Source organism: Palaemon carinicauda, chromosome 32, assembly GCF_036898095.1.
Source record: "Palaemon carinicauda isolate YSFRI2023 chromosome 32, ASM3689809v2, whole genome shotgun sequence".
Taxonomy (NCBI): Eukaryota; Metazoa; Arthropoda; class Malacostraca; order Decapoda; family Palaemonidae; genus Palaemon; species Palaemon carinicauda.
Genome location: NC_090756.1, coordinates 74,957,407 through 74,981,238, shown reverse-complemented (window position 1 = coordinate 74,981,238; position 23,832 = coordinate 74,957,407). Strand labels below are relative to the sequence as shown.

Here is a 23,832-nt window from a genome sequence, read left to right as displayed (position 1 = left end):
TAAATATGAAAAATCAGTGAAGAAAACTTGTATATAATAGTTTTAGCATAGCCCTCAACATATATACATTGAGTTCTATGGTTTTAGATAGGCAAGATTATCTTTTTCAATTTATCTTAGGTAGGATTTGGAATGAAAATGTATAATGGTGTTATTCTATTAAAATTTACAAAAATAGTTTGTATACTTTTGAGTCTATACTTTTCCTTGTTGTGTATACATGTACGTGAAGATGATTTATTGATAAAGTATGTTGTTTTGTTGTGGAACTTGAGATGCCAGTTGTGTTCGAAATTGTTTATGTTATTATTTCCAGCCTGGAGGGAAGGGGGGCACCATAACGAGTTCTTGCCTGGGGCACCTAATGAACTAGAAACGGCCCTGTACACACACACACACACACACACACACACACATATATATATATATATATATATATAGTTTGTGTTAGTCAGTTTTTATGTGTTGACTGGTCAATATATCACTAGCTGTCTTGTCTACACTTTACGTTTGTAAGTACAGCCAAAGCTAACACAAAACTGCAGCAAACTAACAATAAATAATGCTAGGAGCTGAATTCCTAACGGGCGGCCTTGATAAGTTCCCGGTCCAAGATGGCTGTCATCTACTCACACCCGACTCGGTTCATGCGTCATCTATGGAATTGATATCCATGCTAAGAATCAGCTGATTCTGAATGTAAACAAACCTATTTGTTGCAAGTCTTGTCAGTTGTGGAGTTCGCAGAGTCATCAAATTATGGGAAATTAATTTCGAATATAATTGAATATATATTGAAAGGTATTTAAGGTATTTTCGTAATCAGAATAAATATGTATTGCGATGAAGTAAGTTATAATGTCCCGGTTTTATCCCAGACGAAAAGAGCTTATGTTCAGAATTACATTCGAGTCCCGATGATAGACGAGTGTATGCTTGGGAGATACAGATATATTGGTCCTATTGCATATAGTGCTATTTATTGTACCTTATTATACAGTAATGTCATATTCAAGGTACGATCTCAGGTTGTATGTATGAAAGCGGCCACCTGTATGTATGATGTCAGCTGACTAAGATTACAGCAGTGTAAGAAGGTGGGGGGGGAGGAGGTTAGGGGAAAGTTTAGTCTAGTATAATTCCATATTTTATGTTTGTCTGAGGAACTGGCCGCTGATATACAAATGCTCCACGATCTCTTAATGCAGACCTTATGTTTGGCCAACTTGACCACTCTCTGACACTTAGACCTCAAAAGACCTTTTGAGCTGATAAGGTCTCCCAGGTAGAATATAGTTTGTTGGGACAGGCGATATCTTTCTTATTACTTGTCAAATCGTTTTTCTTTATGGGGAATGTGTTCTTTATTATAAGCTGATATACCATAATATGAAGTTATTTTGGTATTTTTGTAGTGAATTACATGGCAATGTAGCCTAAGAAAAAAACTACTGTTTCTTATAGAAAAAATTACGATCTCTTCAAAAATGACACTCGTTTCCGTCGCAAATGAATAGTTTCAGAAATATATATACATCTATATCCTACGATAATGGGGGACCCCCAGTGGGAACTCGGGGTTTTGGGTGGGGAAAACATACTGGTAAAACGAAATATAATTATTTTCCTATAGTAAATAACGTGAATTAAGTGAATTTGATGTTCATTTCAATTGGAAACAAACAGATCAACCAATTCGGATAACTTTGAGATGCACGGTGTCACTTCTCTTACGAACGAACGATAACATTAGCAACGTTACCAATAATACACAGTGTTACCAACGTTGACGTATGGTACACAGAGTTACCAACGGCACGTTGACATTACTAAAGATAGTAATGATAGACATTTCCATATATTAAATAATTTCTCCAAATAAGTTTTACTCGATATGTTAAAAGTACAAAAAGAGCACAGAACCTAACAAACCCACCTAACCTAGCCTAGTAGTATGACAGGTCACAAAATAACATTTGATCTACATCGGATGTTGGCAGCACTGGTTACTGTATTTTTTCATGACACAATCTTTGTAACGGCGCCTCCAAAGTTTATCCAGATATACTGTTTTGTATTTTCCTCCGGTTATTATAATTTCAAGAAGGTAATGTATAGAGAAGAAAAGGCTTGTTTTACGTTTATATATCGATTCCCCAGTATGTTTTCCCCACCCAAAACCCCGAGTTCCCACTGGGGGTCCCCCATTATTGGAGGATATAGATGCATATATATTTCTGAAACTATTAATTTGCGACGGGAACGAGTGTCATTTTCGAAGAGAGCGTATTTTTTTCTATTAGAAACAGTAGTTTTTTTCCTAGGTTACATTGCCATGTAATTCACTATAATGAAACCGTTATTTTATCATTTTACATAATATGATTTATGTTTAAGGTAGCTCCTGGTAGTTGGTATCCTAGGTTACATTGCCCTGTAATACATTACAATGAAACCGTCTTGGTAGGTTATGAAGCGTTTGTTTTTACTATTAATGCTATCCCATCCATATACATTCTTACCTCTGTGTTAAGTTTGTATTTGGTTGAGACACGTCCTGTACAGTTGCATTTAATACCGCTGCAATAATTATCTTGAAATGATAGGTAAGGTAAAGGTCATTATAATGCATCGGTTGCTAAAGCCACGACCAATTTACTCAATTGTAAAATTTCCCCCAAGCATTGCTTCCTGCCTGAGTAAAATAACACCCGTCGGGCGGCGCCCCGATCGCCTATCAGATGGTGGCGCAAGCTTAAAAATTTATTGATGTTCGGGCTTATGTTTTCGCTAATCCCATCAATCAACATTCTTACTCCCTTGTTGGGACATATCCTTGAACTATGCAGAACACATATTTGTCATATATACAACCAAAGGTTAGGGTAGGCAACATATAGTTAAGGTGTTTAGGAGGATTAAGCCAGTGTCAGTCAGCCCACCCGAACTAACCTTTCTTTTCCGTGCGCTTGTTGACCTGTTAGTACTTTTCAGTACTAACCTCTGTTATGGAGACGCATGGCCTGTTAGTTTTCTGTGAGCGATGTTGTTGAATTTATTTCTTATATTGATCAGCTTGATGCTTTGAGGACGACTGTGTATAATTGGAGGTGCCAGAACCGCAAGTGTCTTAGAAATTTCACATAAAATTAATCCCGAGTAACATTTTTATTATTAGTGTGGTTAAGATATAATTTAAAGTGCGGCCCATCCCTTTTATCATAATGTAGGGATTTATTTTTTATTTCATTTTAATTTGTGATCTGGGAATGGGGTCTGGGTGCTTGCCCCCAGCTAGGGGTTGTGACCTGGGAATTACTAGGTTAGGTTAGGTGGGTGTGTTAGGTTCTGTGACCTTTCATAAATCTGGCTAGGGGCTTTGACCTGGGAAGCGGGTCTGGGGGCGTGCCCCCCTGCTAAGGGTGGTGACTTGAGAACTAATAACCTTTAGGTTAGGTTAGATGTGTTTGTTAGGGTCTGTGGCCTTTTACAAATCTGGCTAGGGGTTGTGACCTGGGAAGGGGGTCCGGGGGCTTGCCCCTGAATAAGGGTTGTGACCTGAGAACTACTAGCTTAAGTTAGGTGGGTTTGTTAGGTTCTGTGGCCTTTTACAAATCTGGCTAGGAGATGTGCCCTGGGACCCTGGCTAGGGGCTGTGACCTGGGAACTACTAGGTTAGGTTAGGTTGATTTGTTAGGTTCTGTGGTCTTTTGCAAATCTGGCTAGGGGTTGTGACCTGGGAAGGGGATCCAATGGCTTACCCCCAGATATGGGTTGTGACCTGGGAACTACTAGGTTAGGTTAGGTAGGTTTGTTAGGTTCTGTGGCCTTTTACAAATCTGGCTAGGGGATGTAAACTTGGGACTACTAGGTTAGGTTAGGTGGGTTTGTTAGGTTCTGTGGCCTATTACAAATTTCGAAAGTGTTAAATATGATATTTTCATAATAAAATAAATTTTTGAACATACTCACCCGCTGGTTATATGATAATAGCTTATGCTTCTGTCCACGGCAGAAATTCAAAACTTGCAGCAATCGCATAGATATGCCAGGTATACACTAGCGCCACCACGGAGCTAGGTCGAACTATCCCTCCTAGTATCAGATTTTCCATGCCCATAGGTCTCTAGAGGGGAGGAGGGTGGGATTTTAAGTTATGTAACCAGCGGCTAAGTATGTTCAAAAATTTATTTGTTCCGTAACTGAAATACAAACCACTCTATTTACATGGGGTGATTACTTCGGCTTAGCTGAATGACGAGCCATAAAAGTTTTAACGAGGGTTTACTACCCCGCCGCTAGTTAGCGGGGGTTAGGGAGGGGTAACTAGCTCCCCCTCCCCACACACACACAGCGGTGAATGCTTCACTTTACTTTTGGCTCGGGAAGAGATCAGACCTGTCTGCGCTCTCCCTCGTTTTGACTGCCATATTACTGTAATCTGTTTTTGCTTTCTCTTTTCAGTGTGCTTGAAGTTGGCCTCTACTACCAATGCGTACTTGCCCTGGACTTCCCGGGCCCCCTTGTGGGACCTTTATGTCGGCGGTCGACACCGATCCCCACACCTTATGTCCTCACTGTAGGGGCCAGCGGTGTGATAGTGATAATGTATGTATTGAATGTAGGGAGTGGTCTACCTCCCAGTGGGAGAGGTTTGCCCGGCGCCGGGAGAAGAAGGCCAAAACGGATCTTTCTCCTTCAGAGGCTTCTCTGAAGAGAGAAAATTCCAGGACTTCTTCTTCCGTTGCCCTTTCCTCCTCCGAAGCTCCCCCTCGAGCAGTCTCTTCCGAGAGGCCGGCGAGTGGTAGCGTAGACCGCTTTGCTGTTGACCGATCCCGGGGTGCAGGAGAGGTAGTTGCCTCCCATAGCAAGGCGGCTGCCTCTCCTCCCCCAGAGGAGGATTTGATGTCTAATAATGATTTGTTTCAGCTTTGGGCTTCCTTGGGGCTGCAGGGTTCGCCCTCCAAGGAAGCCCTGTTTGACATGATCAAACTTGGTGCAGCCGTCAAACAATCGCCAACTACAGCAGGGATAGATCCTTTGTCTGTGGTTGACGTTGTGACGGAGTCAAACTCCCGTTCCTGTGGCTGAGGTAGCTGACGGCTTAGATTCCCCCTCCGAACAACCTTCGATGGACGATCTAAGTCCCACGGTCTCTCCTGCCGGTGATTCTCCCCCTCGGGGGAGTTCACTTACAGAGACTCCTCTTTGAAGGCCCCTTGATGGTCAGCTTGCTGATCCCACGGCCCCTCGTGGGCGTACAAGGCGGAAGGCTCGTCCTCCCCTTCGCCGTAGAGGCCTTCCTTCCCCTCACAAGGGAGTTAGGAGGCGCCTCTTCGGCTCGTCGTCGCCACAATCCTCTGCAGAGGAGACGACTCGCCGTTCACCAATCCTGCCAGCTACCACCCTAGACCTCTCCAGGGATTGTCTTCGGGACACAGTGACCAGTCTCCCAGACCTGCTGAGTTGCTGTCAACCTCTAATGTTCCTGATGTGCGTGACGCGCCACCTGATCCTGCCGCTGCGCAGTCTCCGGTCCCTTCGGGGCTTAACGGTCTTGAGCACAAAACCGCGCCTCTTGCCCTCAAGCGCCAGGTTCTTCCTGTGCGTCCTCCTGCTGCCGTTGTCGCTGTGCCTGCGGTTGCCGCTGTTCCTGACTTAGCACCACGGCGCTCACCCATGCGCATGCGCGCCATCGTTCCTGCTACGCGCCCACGCCCTTCTGCGCCCCGGCGCCCTCCAGCAGTTCCTGTTACAGCGCGCCAGCGCTCATCTGCGCACACGCGCCCCACCGGCCTCCTGCGCTCACGCGCCCACCGGCGCCCCAGCGTTTCCCGGTTCCTGCCTCGTCGCGCGCAGTCCAAGAGGTTCCTTCGCTGGCGCACAGGCGCCCACAGGTTCCTCTGGACTCGCTGCGCCCGTCTCCAGAGACGCGCGACACGCGCCCACGCGCGGTTCCAGATCCAGCGCTCACGCGCTTGCCAACGCGCCAACGCGCTATAACATCTCAGCGCGTCCCCCAGGAGGCTCCCAAGCTAGCGCACGGGCGCTCACAGCCGCCCCTGGGCTCTCCTTCCAGACCGCGCGATCCGGCATGCTCTCCAACTGCGCGCGACGCTCCGGTTGCGCGCCCTGTTCCTGTCACGCACCCCGTTCCTGTCATCGAGGCGCCTAACGCAACCCTCCAGCTCACACCTGTGCGCCCTCATCCAACCACGCACCCTGCGCGGCCGCCGCAGCAGCTTACCCCAGTGCGGCCACATCCTGATGCGCGCCCACGATCGCCGGCGCGCCTAGCGCGCCCACAGGCGAGCATGCCGGTCCTGTCGGACCAGCGCCAACCTCCGCGCCAACGCGCCATCCCTGCCTCATGCGATCCTGCACCAGCGCTCACGCGCCCTCGCCCGGTTCTCCCGGACACGCGCTCAGGCGCCCCCGTTATCTCGCCCCCTCCGGGGCCGCATCAGGATGCTGCGCACCCTCGCGTCCGGCTGCCTCCCGTTCCGGCTCCTGCGCGCCACACGCCCTCGCCATCTTCTACGCGCGCCCGCTCCATCTGCTGCGCGCCCACTTGCCCTCTCCATCGCTCCCTCGCTCCTGTGTCCTTGCCATCGCGCCCGCCCTCGCCCACGCTGATATGCGGGCACACCCGCGCGAGGGCGAGATTCCTGTGTCGCGGGAGCCTTTCGCGCGCGACCCTGACCAGGGCCCGTCACGCGACCCCCAGCGCGAGCGCCGCCAGGCGGACAGGTCTTCGTCTTGTTCCCCTCCCCGCAAGCGCAGACCAGCGCGCTCGCCGGAGGAGGGGCGGTTCTCGGACAGGTCTAGGGACTCTTTCCTTTCAGCCCCACAGGCGAACCCGCATTTGTCGACTCCTCCTAGGGATCGTACGATCCCCTTCCCTCCAGAGGGAGTGTCTGACAGCGCGACTGTCAGCCAGCAGCCCTGGTTCGGCACCCTAGTCAGAGCTCTTGTGCAGGCGATTAAGCCCGCCCTCTCTGACGGGGGTCACAAAACAGCGGCAGCTTCCTCCCCCCTGAAGAGGAAGAGAGGAGTCTCTCCCGTGGAAACTCCTCTAAGGCCTATATTGTCTCCTCGCAGGTCCTTGCGCAAGGCTCCTTCTCCCCCCCAGACTTTCTCTCCCTCCCCTGTGGATGAGGATTACCCATCCTCAGGAGAGTCGGATGAGCCGGACCATTCCCCCATCGCACCAATGGGGGAAGTGCCGCCTCTCCCTGAGAAGTCTTCTCGTCCAGGGGTGGAAAAGAGCCTGCCCCCTTCGTTGCTCGAGTCCTGTATCCCGCCCAGGAGGAAGCCTAAGGACTCTTAAGACGATTCCCAAATCGTCAGCAAGGATCAGGCAGGAACCATCTAGAGCCGCCGAGGATGTCCACGTGTCCCCCCAGGAAGAGCCACTGGGGACGGGAGACTTCGCTGCCAGTCCTTCAGGAGGAGAGCACCAGGAGTCAGAACACGCTTTCTGGCAAGTCCTGACCCTCATGAGGAACCTCAACGGGATCCCAGACTCTGAGATTCTCCCTCGTGAAGGTAAGGACACGGTCCTGGACCGCGTCTATGGCACCCAAAAACCCTCTAGGACCAGTGCAGCTTTGCCCTGGTCTCAGGGGATGAAGAGTGCCAGGGACAAGGTCGAGGGCCAGCTCTCTGAGCTTGCCTCCTCCAGCAGATCGAGTGCCGGTAACAAGCTCCTCCCGCCTCCTTGAGTCCATCAGAGGAGGTACTTCGAGATCCTTGAGGAGTCTTGTCTGAGTCTTCCGTTACACCACTCTGTGGAAGAACTCACAGGGGACGTCCCTCTTGAGAGACTCCAACCGGCACGTGTCCTTCTCAGCCACTGAGATCTTGAGCCAGGAGAAGGTCACCAAGTGTGCCATGCAGGCAACTTCGTGGCTCGACATCTGGCTGGGGTCTCTGGGCATCCTGGTGCGGTCCGAGGACCTCTCCAAAGAAAGCACCAGGAAGGCGATGGAGACTTTCTTACTCTCGGGCACACGGACCATTGAGTTTCTGGCCCACCAAGTCTCGAGCTTGTGGGCCAATACGATTCTCAAACGTCGGGACGCTGTGGCCGAGAGGTTCCACCAGAAGGTTCCCAGTTCGGAGGTTAGCAGGCTCAGACACTCTTCCGTGTTCGGTAAAAGTTTGTTTGAGCCTAAGGACGTGGAGCTCACCGCTGAGAGGTGGAGGAAGTCCAACCAGGATTCCCTCATCCATAGGGCCCTGACATCGAGGCCCTACAAACCTCCAGTGGCCCAACAGCCCCGTCCAGCTAAGGACACGAAGAAGACTACTGCAGCGAAGTCGAAGGTGTCTAAGCCCTTTCCTGCCAAGAGCAGAAGGAGCAAGAAGTCCTCCAGGGGAGGCAAGAACCCTAGAGGTAACAGCCGAGGCCGTAAACGTTAGGGTTGGCAATCCCCCTGCATGTCCACCAGTGGGGGGATGCCTACAAAGTTGCGCGACAAGGTAGCAGCAACTCGGGGCAGGTGCCTGGACGATCTCTGTGATCACTCTAGGTTATCGCGTCCGTTCACAGCCTCTCTACCTCCCCTGACAGTGAATCCAGTGTCGTTGAGCTCTTTTGCCATGGGATCGGCAAAAGGGCAAGCCCTTCGGGCTGAAGTCAAGGCCATGTTGAAGAAGGACGCTCTCCAGGAGGTCGTAGACGGGTCCCCAGGCTTCTACATTCGACTCTTTCTTGAGAGAAAGGCGTCTGGAGGCTGGAGACCAGTCATCGACCTCTCAACCCTGAACGGGTTTGTCAAGCAGACTCCGTTCAGCATGGAGACGGCAGACACGGTCAGACTTGCGGTGAGACCACAAGACTTCATGTGTACACTGGACCTGAAGGACGCGTACTTCCAGATCCCAATCCATCCGTCTTCAAGGAAGTACCTAAGATTCTGCCTAGACAACAAGATCTACCAGTTCAAGGTGCTGTGCTTCGGTCTCTCCACAGCCCCTCAGGTGTTCACCGGAGTATTCACCCTCATCTCTTCGTGGGCTCACAGGATCGGCATCCGTCTCCTTCGTTATCTGGACGACTGGCTGATCCTAGCGGACTCGGAGGCAACCCTTCTTTGCCACCGAGACAAGCTCCTTGAAGTTTGCCAGAATCTAGGGATCATGGTAAATCTCGAGATGTCTTCCCTGCAGCCCTCTCAGAAACTGGTATATCTAGGCATGGTCATAGACACCAATCTCCACAAAGCCTTCCCATCAGACGACAGGATAGCAAGGCTGAGGAAGGTCGCGAGACCTTTCCTCAATCGAGAAGAACTCCCAGCCCAATCGTGGCTTCGTCTCCTTGGCCACCTCTCCTCCCTGACTCGTCTCGTTCCCAACGGTCGCCTCAGAATGAGATCCCTCCAGTGGCGACTCAAGTCCCGGTGGAGTCAAGGCCACGACTCGCCGGACACTTTGATCCCTATGGGTCCTGCGGAACGGACAGACCTTCAGTGGTGGGTGGCGGACGAGAACCTACGAAAGGGAGTGGATCTTCTCGTCCCCCCCCCGGATTTGATACTGTTCTCGGACGCATCAAAGAAAGGGTGGGGGGCCCACGTTCTGAACCACAGGACCTCAGGCCTGTGGTCAGAATCAGAAAAGTACCTTCACATAAACCTGCTAGAAATGAAGGCCGTGTACCTGGCACTTCAGAAGTTCCACAAAGTCCTGGCGGGCCACTCTGTGGTGGTGATGAGCGACAACACCTCGGTGGTGGCTTATATCAACATGCAGGGAGGTACCTTTTCAGAACAGCTATCCCATCTTGCAATAGAGATCCTGAGATGGTCCGAAGTCCACTCGATCTCACTAGCGGCTCGCTTCATTCCAGGCAAAAGGAATGTGCTCGCCGACAGTCTGAGCAGAGCGACGCTGATTGTGAGTACCGAGTGGTCTTTGGATCCTCAGATAGCCATCAAAGTCCTGACTTTGTGGGGTTCCCCGACGGTGGACCTGTTCGCTACAGCGCTGAATTACAAGCTCCCGATGTACTGCTCCCCGGTCCCGGACCCCAAGGCTATCTGGCAGGATGCCTTCCAACAACGGTGGGACAACGTCGATGTGTACGCCTTTCCCCCGTTCTGTCTGATGAGGAGGGTACTCAAAAAGACCAGAGTATCGGTCAATCTCTTGATGACCCTGATAGCTCCGCTATGGCATCACGCAGAATGGTTCCCAGACCTTCTGCAACTCCGCACGGAGGTTCCGAGGGAGCTCCCTCCACGTCACGAGCTACTCAAACAACCACACTCCAATATCTACCACAAAGCCGTGGCTTCGCTTCGGTTTCATGCCTGGAGACTATACAGCATCTCCTCACAGAGAGAGGATTTTCGTAACAAGTTGCGAACAGGATGTCTGGCCACCTGCGCAAGTCATCCGCAGGAGTCTACCAAGCGAAGTGGTGAGTTTTCTGTGGTTGGTGTCGTGGAAGGGGTATCTCTCCCCTCGATGCCACTATGCCAGCAATAGCGGAGTTCCTCGTTTATCTGCGGGAGGAAATGTGCCTTTCAGTCTCGGCAGTGAAAGGCTATCGCTCAGCCTTAGGTCTTGCCTTCAGGCTTAAAGGAATGGACATTTCTTCCTCGTTGGAACTTTCCCTTCTCATACGGAGTTATGAACTTACCTGCCCTCAGTCGGAAGTGAGACCTCCATGGAACATGGTTCGAGTCCTCAGGTCTTTGAAGAGACCTCCCTATGAACCATTACGCCAGGCTTCTGATCGCCACCTTACCTGGAAGACGGTTTTCCTGCTAGCTTTGGCCTCGGCCAAGCGAGTCAGTGAGCTTCATGGTCTCTCGTACGACGTCGCCCATTCAAGGGGATGGGGAGAGGTAACGTTCAGCTTCGTCCCTGAGTTTGTTGCCAAGACTCAGAACCCGGGAGTGCCGGACCCAAGGTTCGACTCCTTCCGGGTCTCGAGTCTCCGTTCTGTAACAGATGACCCAGATTATCTCCTACTGTGCCCAGTTAGGAGTCTGAGGTTGTATCTTAAAAGAACAGCTGCAGTTCGTCCCCAGGTGCGAGCCTTGTTCGTGAGCACCGGGGAGACGAAGAGAAGGGTCACCAGGATTACCATCTTGGCCTGGATTCGCAAGGTGATACATCTGGCCTTGAATCCTGACCCTCCTCCATCACGTCGCCCTAGAGCGCATGACGTCAGGGGCGTAGCTACGTCCCTGGCCTTCAAGAAGAACTTTTCAGTGACGCAGGTCCTTCAAGCTGGGGTGTGGAAGTGTCAGACCACCTTCACGGCCCACTACCTTTAAGACGTGACACACAGGAGGCTCGATACGTTCTCTATCGGCCCTGTGGTGGCTGCACAACAGCTGGTCTAACCTCAGGCTCCTTATTGGACAAGTAGCAGAAGGTTGAGGGCATTGTTACCCGGTTTTAGTCTGCGTGAATGAAAAGATCTGCCTGGTCCTTATTCTTTTCTTCATCCTCTCCTCCCTTGGAGAAAGCAGCATCTTGGGTTCTCTGCACAGCTGACCTCGAACCTCTGCAGGTAAACCATGTTCCCTTGTGTTCTTAGTATTAATATGTAATACTGTCATGTTCCCATATCCTGACGAGGTGTTATTGGGAGAGTCCTAGCCTAGATTTCCATCTGAAGAACTCCAGGTCAACTTCCTAGGACGAGTCACTTCTCACCTTCACACACAGCTTACGTAGGCCGCAGCAGTTTCACAGCTGCCAGCAAGGAGCAGGGACCCCTTACTTCTCGAGTACCTACACACTCGAATTTGGGGTCCCCGGGCAAGCCAAAGCCAGTATGGCAGGGGACTTACCGCCCTTCCTAAGGGTTAAGTCACCCCATGTAAATAGCGTGGTTTGTATTTCAGTTACGGAACAAATGACAAATTCGTAGATAATTTGTATTTTTCCTAACTATACAAACCTTAGCTATTTACACATATGTGCCCGCCAGCCCTGTCCCCCAAGATAAGTCCTACCTCTAAGCAAAGTGAAGCATTCACCGGTGTGTGAATGAGTGGGGGGGGGGGGGGGGGGGGGGCTAGCTAGTTACCCCTCCCTACCCCCCGCTAACTAGCGGCGGGGTAGTAAACCCTCGTTAAAACTTTTATGCCTCGTCATTCAGCTACGAAGTAGTAATTACCCCATGTTAATAGCTAAGGTTTGCATAGTTAGGAAAAATACAAATTATCTACGTATTTGTCATTTTATTATGAAAATATCATTTGTTCCAACACAGAGTACTTACCTCGAACTACTTTCTGAGTAAAGTGAAGCATCCACTGGTGTGTGTGAGGGGGGGGGGGTAGCTAGCTACCCGCCCCTACCCCCCCCGCTGACTAGCGGCGGGGTAATAAACCCTCGTTAAAACTTTTATGGCTTGTCATTCAGCTACGACGAAGTAATTACCCCATGTAAATAGCTAAGGTTTGTATAGTTAGGAAAAATACAAATTATCTACAAATTTGTCATTTTATTATGAAAATATCATTTGTTCCAACACGGAGTACTTATCTCGAACTACTTTCTTAGGAGTATCAGGGATTCTCCTCCCAACCGACCAGAATTTTGTGTAGTTTCCCGTATCTCCGTTTTCTATAGTGGGTCCCTCTGTGGTGGATGGATACTCGCCCTGAGGCGACCGGGTCAGCATGCGAGAGCATGGAGCTAGGTCTCGGTCACCAGTAAGCTTCTGGTCGCGGCGTAGTTCACATCTCGCCGCTCTCTCACATCCCGTGCGACCCTTTGTGTCCCTACGAGGTTTCCGCGTGTTTACCGATTCCCTTGTATCCTTTCATCCACCTCCTTTCCCAGTGTTCTTGTGTTGTATGGATCCCCAAACCGTTGCCCCGGGCCTAAGGCCGGTAAATCGTGTGGTGTGTTCCTGTCTAAGCTGGAGGTTGACCCGCATACCCTGTGCTCTTCGTGCAGGGGTAGCATGTGTTCCCCGTCCGCCACGTGTCTGGAATGTGCGTCCTGACCAGAGATCCAGTGGGCCTTGTTTGCGACGAAGAAAAAGAAGGCGTCTAAGAGATCTCCTAAGAAGGTGGGCGCCGCTTCGCCCTTGGCTTCACCCACCGCTCCATCGGAGAGAGGTTCCCCATCACCTTCTCCTACCCAGAGTAGGGGACGAGGTAAGTCCGTTGCGGGGAAGCGGCCCATTGCCGCTCCCCATTAGTCCGATGTTCCTGATGTGGGGGATGTTGTTGCTTCGCAGGCGTGTGGGGGGTGCCTGGTGGGGAGGCGGGAGTGTGCTTGGGAGACAAGGTTCTGGTGTCTGCAGGACCCGTCTCTACCGAAGACCCGGTGTTGGGGAAGACTGGACCGGCTCGTGCCCCGGCATCATGGCAGTGTATTTCAGGTACTTCAGCACCCGGGGGAGAAGTAGACAAGGAGAGACCGCCGACAGGTTTGTCGGACACCGACTCCATTGTTTCGACGGCGCCTAGGACTCCATTGTTTCGACGGCGCCTAGGACTCCATTGTTTCGACGGCGCCTAGGACTCCATTCAGGTCGCCGATGCGCCAAGAGGAAGAGTTCGATGGCTGGTTAGCGTCCAGGAAGGCGCTACGGACTCCCCCGGCGCCGTCGTCGACGCTCCCGCCTGACTTTATGCAGCCGTTCACGCTGGTGAAGCATCACGAGGACCCTACATCATCATTGAAGGACTCGGCGGACTCGACGAGCTCTTCTTCCGCCTCTTCTTCTACCTCTTCATCAGCCTCGTCAGACTCGACCTCTTCGGAAGACTCCGATCCCCGTGAGGCGAGAAAGAAGTGGAAGAGGTCCCGTAGGAGGAGGTCTCGCTCCCGCTCAGCCCCGTCCAGGAAACGCTCAAAGACCTCCAGAAAGAGGAGCAAGAAAGGGCGATCATCCAGGGACAAGTGGGTTCGTGTGACGATTCCCCATAGCGAGCTATTCAGGGTAGCCGCCGCTCCAGGCTCATCCGTGTGGCCCGCTAGAGCCGCGCCTTCGCCCTTACCACTTGTAGCGTCTGCTTGGTCCGCCCGTTGTCCGAAGCCGCCGACACATGTCGACTTCGCCATGTCAAAACCCGCGAAGGTACCGGCTCCATCCGCCCAGCGGAGAGAGCCGCTCCTTCGGGCCGGTAACATTGCCCCTATTTCCGGTTCCACAGCAGCTCTGTCCAAGTGCCCTGGCCAGCCGGCAGATCACCATAGGCCCCTGGCCCCACCGAGCTCCTCGGGAGGAGGTAGACCCATGACAGCTACCTCTGTCTCGGCGGAGCCACCCGTGTTGGAAGTTCCCGCGCCATTGGATCGGTGAGAGAGAGAGGACCTAGCCTCCCACGTAGCTCCATCCGTGATCGACGATGCACCCGACGTGGAGGATCAAGTGGTGGAAGGACTGATGGACGGTGGAGAGTGCTCGGCAGATGAAGTCTCCACCTATAGGAAAGTGCTGGCTCTGATCAGGCGGCACCACAGACTGGACGACCCAAAACCCTCGACAGAGCAGGCCTGGCTCTCGGGTCTGGGCAGGTTAGTCGACAACCCCGTTTAACAGAAGCCGTCCCTAACTCTTCCGTTGGCCCAAGACGTTAAGTTGGGGATGGACAACGTGGACAGGTATGTCGCGGTTCAAGCAAACACTCTCAGGGCCCAGGGGTCCTTCAAGCTGCTGCCGGGGTTAAGGACCCAGAAGCGGTTTTACGTCCCGGACGGGCGGCACTCGGGACCCCGCGCAGTCGAAGCGGCAATAGCCACCCTTAACCACGGCAGTGCGGAAGACAGGGCCTCCTCCGCCCCAGTATGCTTTTCCCCAGCAGAGGCCGCGATGATGGAAGACACGGCCCAAGACATAGTGAACGTCACGTCATGGCTGGACTGGTGGGCTTGCACCTTAGTAGGTTTTCAATTTTCCCATGACCTAACAGTGCCTGAGAACCAAACCCTACTTCAAGAACTAATCCGCTCAGGTGGGAAGGCAATGAAATTCCTCACCTTCCAGTCCCTCATGCAGACGGCCAACTGGGTCTTACGGAAGAGAGACACCGTGCTCAATAAGTTAATCTGTAGGCTACCCGAGAGGGAAGCGAAGTGCCTGAGGAACTCCCCAGTGTGGGGTGACTCCGTCTTCCCCCTGAAGGCAGTGGAGGAAATTATGGAAAGGGTAAGGAAGATCAAGGAGACAGGAGATTCCAGGCCCCCTGCAGCAAGACGTTCGACTCACAGAAGGGCTGCGCCGGACGGTCCCCACCCCTCGGCAGCACAACCCAGACGAGTCTCCCCTTCGTCTTCCTGGCGTCAAGCCTTGCAGCCCCTCCCGTAGGGGAAGCACGACTCCGCAGGCCTCATTTAGGCCAAATTACTCCAACTCCAGGAGAGGCCGCTCTAGCCGTGCCTCCAGGAGAAGGTAGGAAGGGAGGCCCCCTACTCCTGACGAAGCCTCAGGTAGGGGGATGCCTCAAGCGTTCTTGGCAAGCATGGCGGGACAACGGAGCAGACCTGTGGTCCGTGGCATTCCTGAGGGACGGGTACAGAGTTCCCTTCCTGGCGGACCCGCCCCCTCTAATCCCCGACCAACGTGCAGAGTGGTTGGCAGCATTGCAAGAAGAAGTGTCACCCATGCTCAGCAAAGGGGCATTAGAACTAGTCAAGGACTCCTCCCCGGGGTTCTACAGCAGGCTCTTCCTGGTGGAGAAGGCGACAGGGGGATGGAGGCCGGTCATAGACCTCTCGGCCCTCAACAAGTTCATATGCAAGACCGATTTCAAGATGGACACCCCGAAGTCGGTGATGGCAGCCTTGAGGGAAGGGGACTTCATGATGTCGCTGGACCTCAATGACGCATATTTTCAGATCCCTGTCCACCCCTCCAGCAGGAAGTTCCTAAGGGTGAAGGGGGGTTCCCAGTCGTTGCAGTTCAGAACCCTATGCTTCGGGCTGTCGACAGCTCCGCAGGTCTTCGCGAGAGTCTTCACAACAGTGTCAGTCTGGGCCCACGAATAGGGGATCTGCCTGATCCGGTACCTAGATGACTGGTTGTTGCTTTCAGCCTCAGAGGAAGTTCTGCAAGGACTTGGGGATCACCATCAAAATAGAAAAGTCGCAGTTGATCCCCTCCACCAGGATGACATACCTGGGGATGTTCCTGGACTTTGGGAGAGCCTTTCCCTCCTCAGAGAGGCTCGAAAACCTGGACCGAATAATCCTCCCCTTCCTATCGGACTTCCCAAGGAGAGCCAAGGACTGGCAGAGGCTGGTGGGCCACCTGGTATCGTTACAAAAGCTAGTCCCTCGGGGGAGACTCAAGCTAAGGCCTGTTCAGTGGAACCTGAAAGAACTCTGGTCCCCGGGGGAGTCCCCGCACAAGATAGTCACAGTGTCCCCGAAGAGGAAGGAAACCCTGAAGTGGTGGTCCGACAGGGCGAACACCCTCAAAGGGATGCCGTTCGCGACCGCCCCTCCAGAGATGTTGCTCTTCACGGACGCATCGAAAGAGGGGTGGGGAGCCCATCTCCTCGACGAATCAGTGAAGGGAAAGTGGTCCTCCGAGGAAAAGAACCTTCATAAAAACGTCCTAGAACTGTTGGCGGTTCAGAGAGTGTGTGTAGAGTTCGTCCACCTTCTCCGAGGGAACACGGTGGCGCTCATGTGTGACAACGCCACTGTGGTAGCCTACGTGAAAAAGCAAGGAGGGCTAAAGTCGAGGGAGTTATGCGACCTCACGGCAAAGATCCTGGAATGGGCCGAAAGGGAACACATCGAGCTAACGGCCAGGTTCATTCCAGGGAAAAGGAACGTCCCAGCCAACAGCCTCAGCAGGGTGGGTCAAGTAGTAAGGTTGGAGTGGTCCTTACACCCGGAAGTGGCCCAGACAATCATCCTGAGGTGGGGGTCGCTGGTGATGGACCTCTTCGCCACAAAGCTCAACGCCCAGCTCCCCGTGTTCTGTTCTCCAGTGCCAGACCCAGCAGCAGCATTCAAGGACGCCTTCCAGCACACTTGGGACGGTCTCGATGTTTACGCCTTCCTTCCCTTCGGGACCCTCAGACAAGTCCTCAACAGAGTCAGACGTGCAAGGAACCTGCGGATGACTTTGGTAGTGCCCTGGTGGCCGGAGAGAGAGTGGTTCTTGGACCTAAAGGAACTGGCGGTCCTTCCACCCTGGCTGCTTCCGGACAGAGAAGACCTCCTCCGTCAGCCACACTTCGAGAAGTTTCACGAAAACCCTCGGTCCCTCTGCCTACACGCGTGGAGGTTATCGAGCATCTCCTGACGAAGGAGGGATACTCGTCTAAGACCGCCGCGAGGATGTCGGGATATCTGAGAAAATCTTCAGTCTTGGTTTATCAGGCTAAATGGGCCGCATTCACGAAATGGTGCGTCTCCCAGAACCTCAGGCCGCTGGATGCCTCCATTCATAAGATAACGGACTTCCTAGTTCACCTGAGAGACGATCTAGTAGTATCTATCCTGGCCATCAAGGGTGTCCGAGCCGCATTGGGTCAGGTCTTTCTCCTCAAGGGACTCGATCTAGGAGCTTCCCGGCAGATCTCGATGCTCATTAAGAGCTTAGAATAATCGTGTTCTCCACGTTCCTCTAGAGTTCCGCAGTGGGACGTTGCCAGAGTCCTTAAGGCCCTTTCTAGACCACCCTTCGAACTCCTCAGGAACATACATGACAAAGACCTTACCCTCAAGACAGTCTTCCTCCTCGCCCTGGCCTCCGCTAAACGAGTTAGTGAGCTCCACGGGTTGTCGTACGAGGTTTCGCACTCGAAAGGGTGGAAAGATTTGAGTTTCAAGTTCTTGCCTAACTTCGTAGCCAAAACGCAGAACCCTGCTTCCTGGGATCCCAGGTTTGAGGGCTTTTCGGTTCCAGCGATTCCGCGTTGAGACAATCCAGGGGATTTATTGCTATGCCCAGTCAGGGCTGTTAGGAACTACCTGGAAAGGACAGCCAGACTTCGCCCTGGGATTAAGAGCCTGTTTGTCTCCTCGGGCCCGGTGAAGAAGACAGTGTCCAGGAACACTATCTCCTTCTGATTGCGTCAAGTCATAAAGAGAGTCTATGACAGTGACGGATCCTCTGTGCCGGGCAGACCGCGCCCCCATGATATTAGGGGTCTGAGCATGTCATTAGTCTTCGATAAGAACATGGCGGTGGGCTAGATTCTGAAGGCGGGTACTTGGTCCAGGCAGTCCACGTTTATGGCGCACTACCTGAAGGACTGTACAAGGAAGTCTCTGGACTCCTTCTCCATCGGCCCAGTCATTTCCGCGCTCCAACAGGTTTAAGGTTGAAGCCCCGGGGAAGCCCGTGGGAAGTAATTCCAAGCGACACAAGTTCCTTCCTTACTATCCCCCCTTATTCCTGCTTCCCCTCTATTCCCTTTTTACCTTGCCTCCTCCTATGTGAGAATCGTTCATTGGAGCCGCCCACGTCCGGAGCCTTTTTACAGAGGTGAGTTACTTAGACACTAGAAAGATTTTTTGCGAAGTTCTCCCCGAGTCTCCTATCCCGTTTGATTGTCAGCAGAACCTAGCCTTCTATCTAGGTTCAATCGTTTAATATCCAGCAGGTCTCTCGGTCTGTAAGTCCACCCCCACCTCCTAAGGTTTAAGTCTCCTAAGAAAGTAGTTCGAGGTAAGTACTCCATGTTGGAACAAATCACAAATTTTAAGTCATTTTTATTTGTCCTAACAGTACTTACCTCGAACTACTTTCGGGTTATTGCCCGCCCATCCTTCCCCGAGTGTCTTACAGGAGTTCGATACCATAATTATCAAAAGCTTACTGGTGACCAGGACCTAGCTCCATGCTCTTGCACGCTGACCCGGGTCGGCTCAGGGCGAGTATCCATCCTCCACAGAGGGACCCACTATAGAAAACGGAGATAGGGGAAACTACATAAAATTCTGGTTGGTTGGGAGGAGAATCCCAGGTACTCCTAAGAAAGTAGTTCGAGGTAAGAACTGTTGGGAAAAATACAATTGTTCCGTAACCGAAATACAAACCACGCTACAGTATTTACATTGGGTTTACCTTTTAGCGTAGCTGAAATGACGAGCCAATAGTTTTTAACGAGGGTTAATTACCCCCGCGCTAGTTAGCGGGGGTAGGGGAAGGGATAGCTTGCTACCCCTCCCCCCCATACACCGGTGATTTGCTTCACTTCACTTTTGGCTCCGGCGATGAACAGACGTGTCTGTCCATCGTCCTCGTTGACAGCCTTTAATCTTTTTCTGCTTTCTCTTTCAGTTTGTGTGTTTGTGTTAGAAGTTGACCACCTTTATGATTACTATGCGTACGTGGCCTGGAATTGCCGGCCGCCCTTGTGGTACTTTTATGTCGGCCGTGGACACTGATCCTCACACCCTTTGCCCGCAGTGTCGAGGCCGCCGGTGTGATCAGGAAAATAAGTGTAGTGAGTGCAGGGAGTGGTCTGCCTCCCAGTGGGAGAGGTTTGGCCGCCGGTGTAAGAAGTCCAATAGAGACCATTCTCCTTCCGGGGTTGCCTTGAAGGAGGAAGGTTCTAGGGACTCTTCTTTCGCTGCCCAAACCTCCTCCGAAGCTCCCCCTCGTTCGGCTCCTAAGGAGAGTCGGCCGAGTGGGAGCGCAGGCCCTAGTTCTGTTTCCCGACCTTGGGTTGGGGGAGAGGGCGTCGCCTCCCATAGCGGGGCGGTTCCTCCTCCTCCCCCGGGGGAGGTTATTGATGAATCTTTGTCTAACGATGATCTTTTTCAGATTTGGGCTTCCCTGGGGCTTAAGGGCTTGCCCTCCAGGGTTGCCCTGATTGACCTTGTCCAGTTGGGGGCCGCCGTTAAGCAGTCGCCGGTGATAGCAGAGGTAGATCCTCTGTCTATCGTCGACGTCGTGGTGGCAGAGGCTTCTGACGGGGCGGGGCAATCCTCTGCAGGTGCAGTTGTGGATGTTGGTGCTGACGGCTCTCCTCCCCCTTCCGGACATTCTTCGAAGAGGGAAGGGAGTACTACGGGCTCTTCTCCTGTCCAGCTTCCCTCTAAGGGGAGTGCTTTAACTGAGTCTCCCCTTCGGAGGACTGATGGTCCTGATGATCTTCCTCGTGGCCGCCTTCGCCGTAAGGCTCACCATCTGCTGCGTCGCAAGGGCCTCCCGTCTCCTTATAAGGGTGCTAAGAGGCGCCTTTTTGGATCTTCTCCTTCTTCCTCCGAAGGGGACTCTCCTCGCCGTAAACAGCCTGCAGCTCCAGCTTCATTAGACCTCTCTGGGGATCGGTCTCCTACGCCTTCCAGACCTTCAACTTCTGGGGCAGATGTTCAGCAACTTGACCTCGTCACCCGACAGGCAACAGTCCCTTCGGGGCAAAGGGATTCTTCCCTTACGCGTGCAGTGTTAGCGCACAGGCGCTCTCCTGCTCGTCGGCACTCTCCTGTTCGTCAGGAATCTCCTGTTCGCCAGCGCTCTCCTGATGTTGGCCCCTCTTCTTGCCAGCGCTCTCCTGAGGACATCCTTCAACCTGTTGTTCCTGAAGAGCGCCCAGCGTGCCAGCGTTCCCCTGCTCGCCCTTCTGCAGTGTTAGCGCACAGGCGCTCTCCTGCTCGTCAGCGCTCTTCTGACTGTCAGCGCTCTTCTGACCGTCAGCGCTCTTCTGACCGTCAGCGCTCTCCTGTTCGTCAGCGCTCTCCTGTTCGTCAGCGCTCTCCTGTTGGTCAGCGCTCTTCAGAGGACCATCGCCCTTCTGCTCGCCAGCGCTCCCTTTGTGGTCTCTGAACATCCGGCAGTTCCTGTTGTGCGCCCTGCACGCCATCATTCTCCTGAGCGCCCTCGCGATCCTCAGCTTGTTCCTGCACAACATCGCTCGCGTTCTCCAGCGCGTGTTTCTAAAACACACGTTCGCCCACGCGCCCATGCGCTTCCTGTTCCTGTTCCTGTTCGTGAACGTTCGCCTTTGCGCCCCGCGCCAACTGTTCCTTCACAGGATTCCACGCGTCGTCCTCTTGCTCGCCAGCGATCACAGACGATTCAACAATCGCCTGCTCGTCAGCGTTCTCCTACGCATCAGCGATCACCTGAACATCGGCGATCTCCAGACCGCCCGCGTGACCTATCGCCTGCGCGCATGCATTCTCCAACGCGCCGTCGCCCAGAGGATCTGGAAGGACATGGCTCTCCCTCTGTTAGCTCGCCCTCGTGCGGTCATTCGCCTGCGCTACCTACGCGCTGTCGCTCGCCAACGCGTCACCATGCGCCAACGCGCCATCGCTCGCCTGCGCGCCAGCGTTCACCAGCGCACCACCGATCGCCTGCTCGCAATCGCTCTCCCACGCGCTACAGGTCTCCTGACCAACGTCGCCAGCGATCTTCGGAGCGTTCTCGCTCGCCCCGCGCGGCAACGCGTTCCCTCGCCGACGCGCCAACGCATTCGTTCACCGGCTCGCCCACGCGCTCGTTCGCCTGTACGCCCTCGCGCCCACTCACCTGCGCGACCGCTCGCCTGCGCGACCGCTCGCCTGCGCGACCGCTCGCCTGCGCGACCGCGCGCCCCCGCGACCGCTCGCCCGCGCGCCCCCGCGACCGCTCGCCCGCGCGCCCCCGCGACCGCGCGCCCCCGCGACCGCGCGCCCCCGCGACCGCGCGCCCCCGCGACCGCTCGCCCGCGCGCCCCCGCGACCGCTCGCCTGCGCGACCGTTCGCGCCGAATTTCACAGCCAGTGACAGCAGCAGGAACGCGTGTCACCAGACCGCGCTCGGGATCGCCTCCACCAAAGCGCAGGACCATTGTGCAGGACAGGGACGACACTTCAGAGAGGTCAGTGGGTATTTCTTCCCCCTTTCCTTTTCAGGCAGGTTCAGTGGTGTCCACTCCGAAGGATCGCCCGATCCCTTTCCCTCCAGCGGGGATTTCGGACTCTGTGTCCGTGGAGCGACAGACTTGGTTTGGTCCTCTCCGATCAGGGGAACAAACCAACGACTGCCTCACCTCCGCTGAAGAGAAAGAGAGGAGTGGACTTCGTGGTGACTTCCCCCAGGGAGAAGTTGGTTCCTGAGAGGTCTGTCGGGAAGGCCCCATCCCCTTCGCAGGCGTTTTCTCCTTCTCCCGTGGACGAGGCTTTTCCGTCCTCGGGTGAGTCCAGTGAGGCGATAGTCTCCCCCTTGGCACCAAGGGGGGAGCCTTCTCTTCATGGAGGAGAATCGTCTCGCGCGGAAGGGACTCTCCGAACCTCTTTGTTGGGATCCTGTATCCCTCCCAGGAGGGAACCCAAGGACTCCAAGACCATCCCGAAAGCGTCTTCAAGGATTCGCCAGGAACCCGCTGCTCACTAGGGGAACGTCCACGCTTCGCCCCAGGAAGAGATTCCGGGGACGGGAGACTTAGCTGCCAGCCCGCAAGGAGGAGACCAGCAGGAATCTGAATATGCCTTCTGGCAGGTCCTGAGCCTGATGAGGCAACTCAATGGGTTCATGGATCCCGTGATCGCCCCCAGAGAAGGCAAGGACACGGTCCTGGACCAAATGTTTGATGTTCAGAAGGCCCCTAAGACCAGTGCGGCTCTGCCCTGGTCTAGGGGACGGAAGAGTGCCAGAGCCAGGGCCAATGCCCAGCTCCCAATTCTTGCCTCCTCCAATCGTTCCTCTGCCGGGAACAAACTCATCCCACCTCCTCGTCTCCAGCAGAGGAGGTATTTTGAGATCTTGGGTGAGTCTAGTCTCGCTCTTCCTCTCCATCACTCCGTAGAAGAGCTGGCTAAGGGAGTTCCCCTCGAGAAGCTCTCCGCCCGGCAGGTGATGTTCTCGGCGTCGGAGATCCTGAGCCATGAGAAGGTCGCGAAGTGCGCCATGCAGACCACTTCGTGGCTGGATATATGGCTAGGAACTATGGGCATCCTATTGCACTCCAAGGACTTGTCTAAGGAGACCAATAGGAAGGCACTGGAGACCTTCTTACTCTCGGGCACCCGCTCCATCGAGTTCCTGGCGCACCAGGTTACCACCATGTGGGCCAACTCGGTGTTGAAGCGGCGTGTTGCGGTGACCGAGAGGTTCCACCCGAAGGTCCCCGCCGTGGATGTCTGTAGGCTCAGACATGCTTCCCTCCTTGGGGAGAATCTGTTGGAGCCACAGGATATGGAGCGTACGGCTGAGAGGTCGAGGAAATCTAGCACGGACTCCCTCCTCCATAGGGCCCTTATAGCTCGGCCCTATAAGCCTCCAGCTCCGCAGCAACAGCAGCAGCAGCCTCGTAAGGCACCGAAGCAGGCACCGGCAGCTAAGAAAGTGGTGTCTAAGCCCCAGCCCTTTCCAGCCAAGGTCAAGAAGGGCGGTAAGTCCTCCAGGGGAGGCAAGACTCCTAGAGGGAGCGGCCGTGGCCGCAAACCTTAGGAGTGGCAGTCCCCCCGCGTGTCCACCTGTGGGGGGATGCCTTCAACGTTGCGTGCACAGGTGGCAGCCACACGGGGCCGATGCTTGGACGGTTTCAGTGATCGGCCAAGGCTATCGCGTCCCGTTCATAACATCTCAACCTCCCCTGACAGCAAATCCAGTGTCATTGACCTCCTATGTCACGGGATTGGCAAAGGGGCTGGCCCTTCGGGCAGAAGTCGAGACCATGCTCAAGAAGGGTGCTCTCCAGGAGGTCGTCGACGGCTCCCCAGGCTTCTTCAGTCGACTCTTTCTTGTAAAGAAGGCGTCTGGAGGCTGGAGACCTGTCATCGACCTCTCGGCTCTGAACGGGTTTGTCAAGCAAACTCGGTTCAGCATGGAGACAGCGGACACGGTCAGACTTGCGGTGAGACCTCTAGACTTCATGTGCACATTGGATCTAAAGGATGCGTACTTCCAGATCCCAATCCATCCGTCTTCCAGGAAGTACTTGAGATTCT

At 53.9% G+C, this 23,832-nt stretch overlaps 1 protein-coding gene across 2 annotated transcripts in view; it reads left to right on the top strand.

Annotated features, from left to right (window-relative positions):
* The first annotated feature begins 634 nt into the window (after window positions 1-634).
* The window catches only part of LOC137625387 (zinc finger protein OZF-like), a 197,507-nt gene continuing 174,309 nt past the window's right edge, over window positions 635-23,832 (top strand). For both annotated transcript variants that reach the window (XM_068356254.1, XM_068356253.1), the window contains exon 1: window positions 635-801. The gene's annotated coding sequence lies outside the window, so the exon portion shown is untranslated. The remainder of the gene's footprint in view (window positions 802-23,832) is intronic.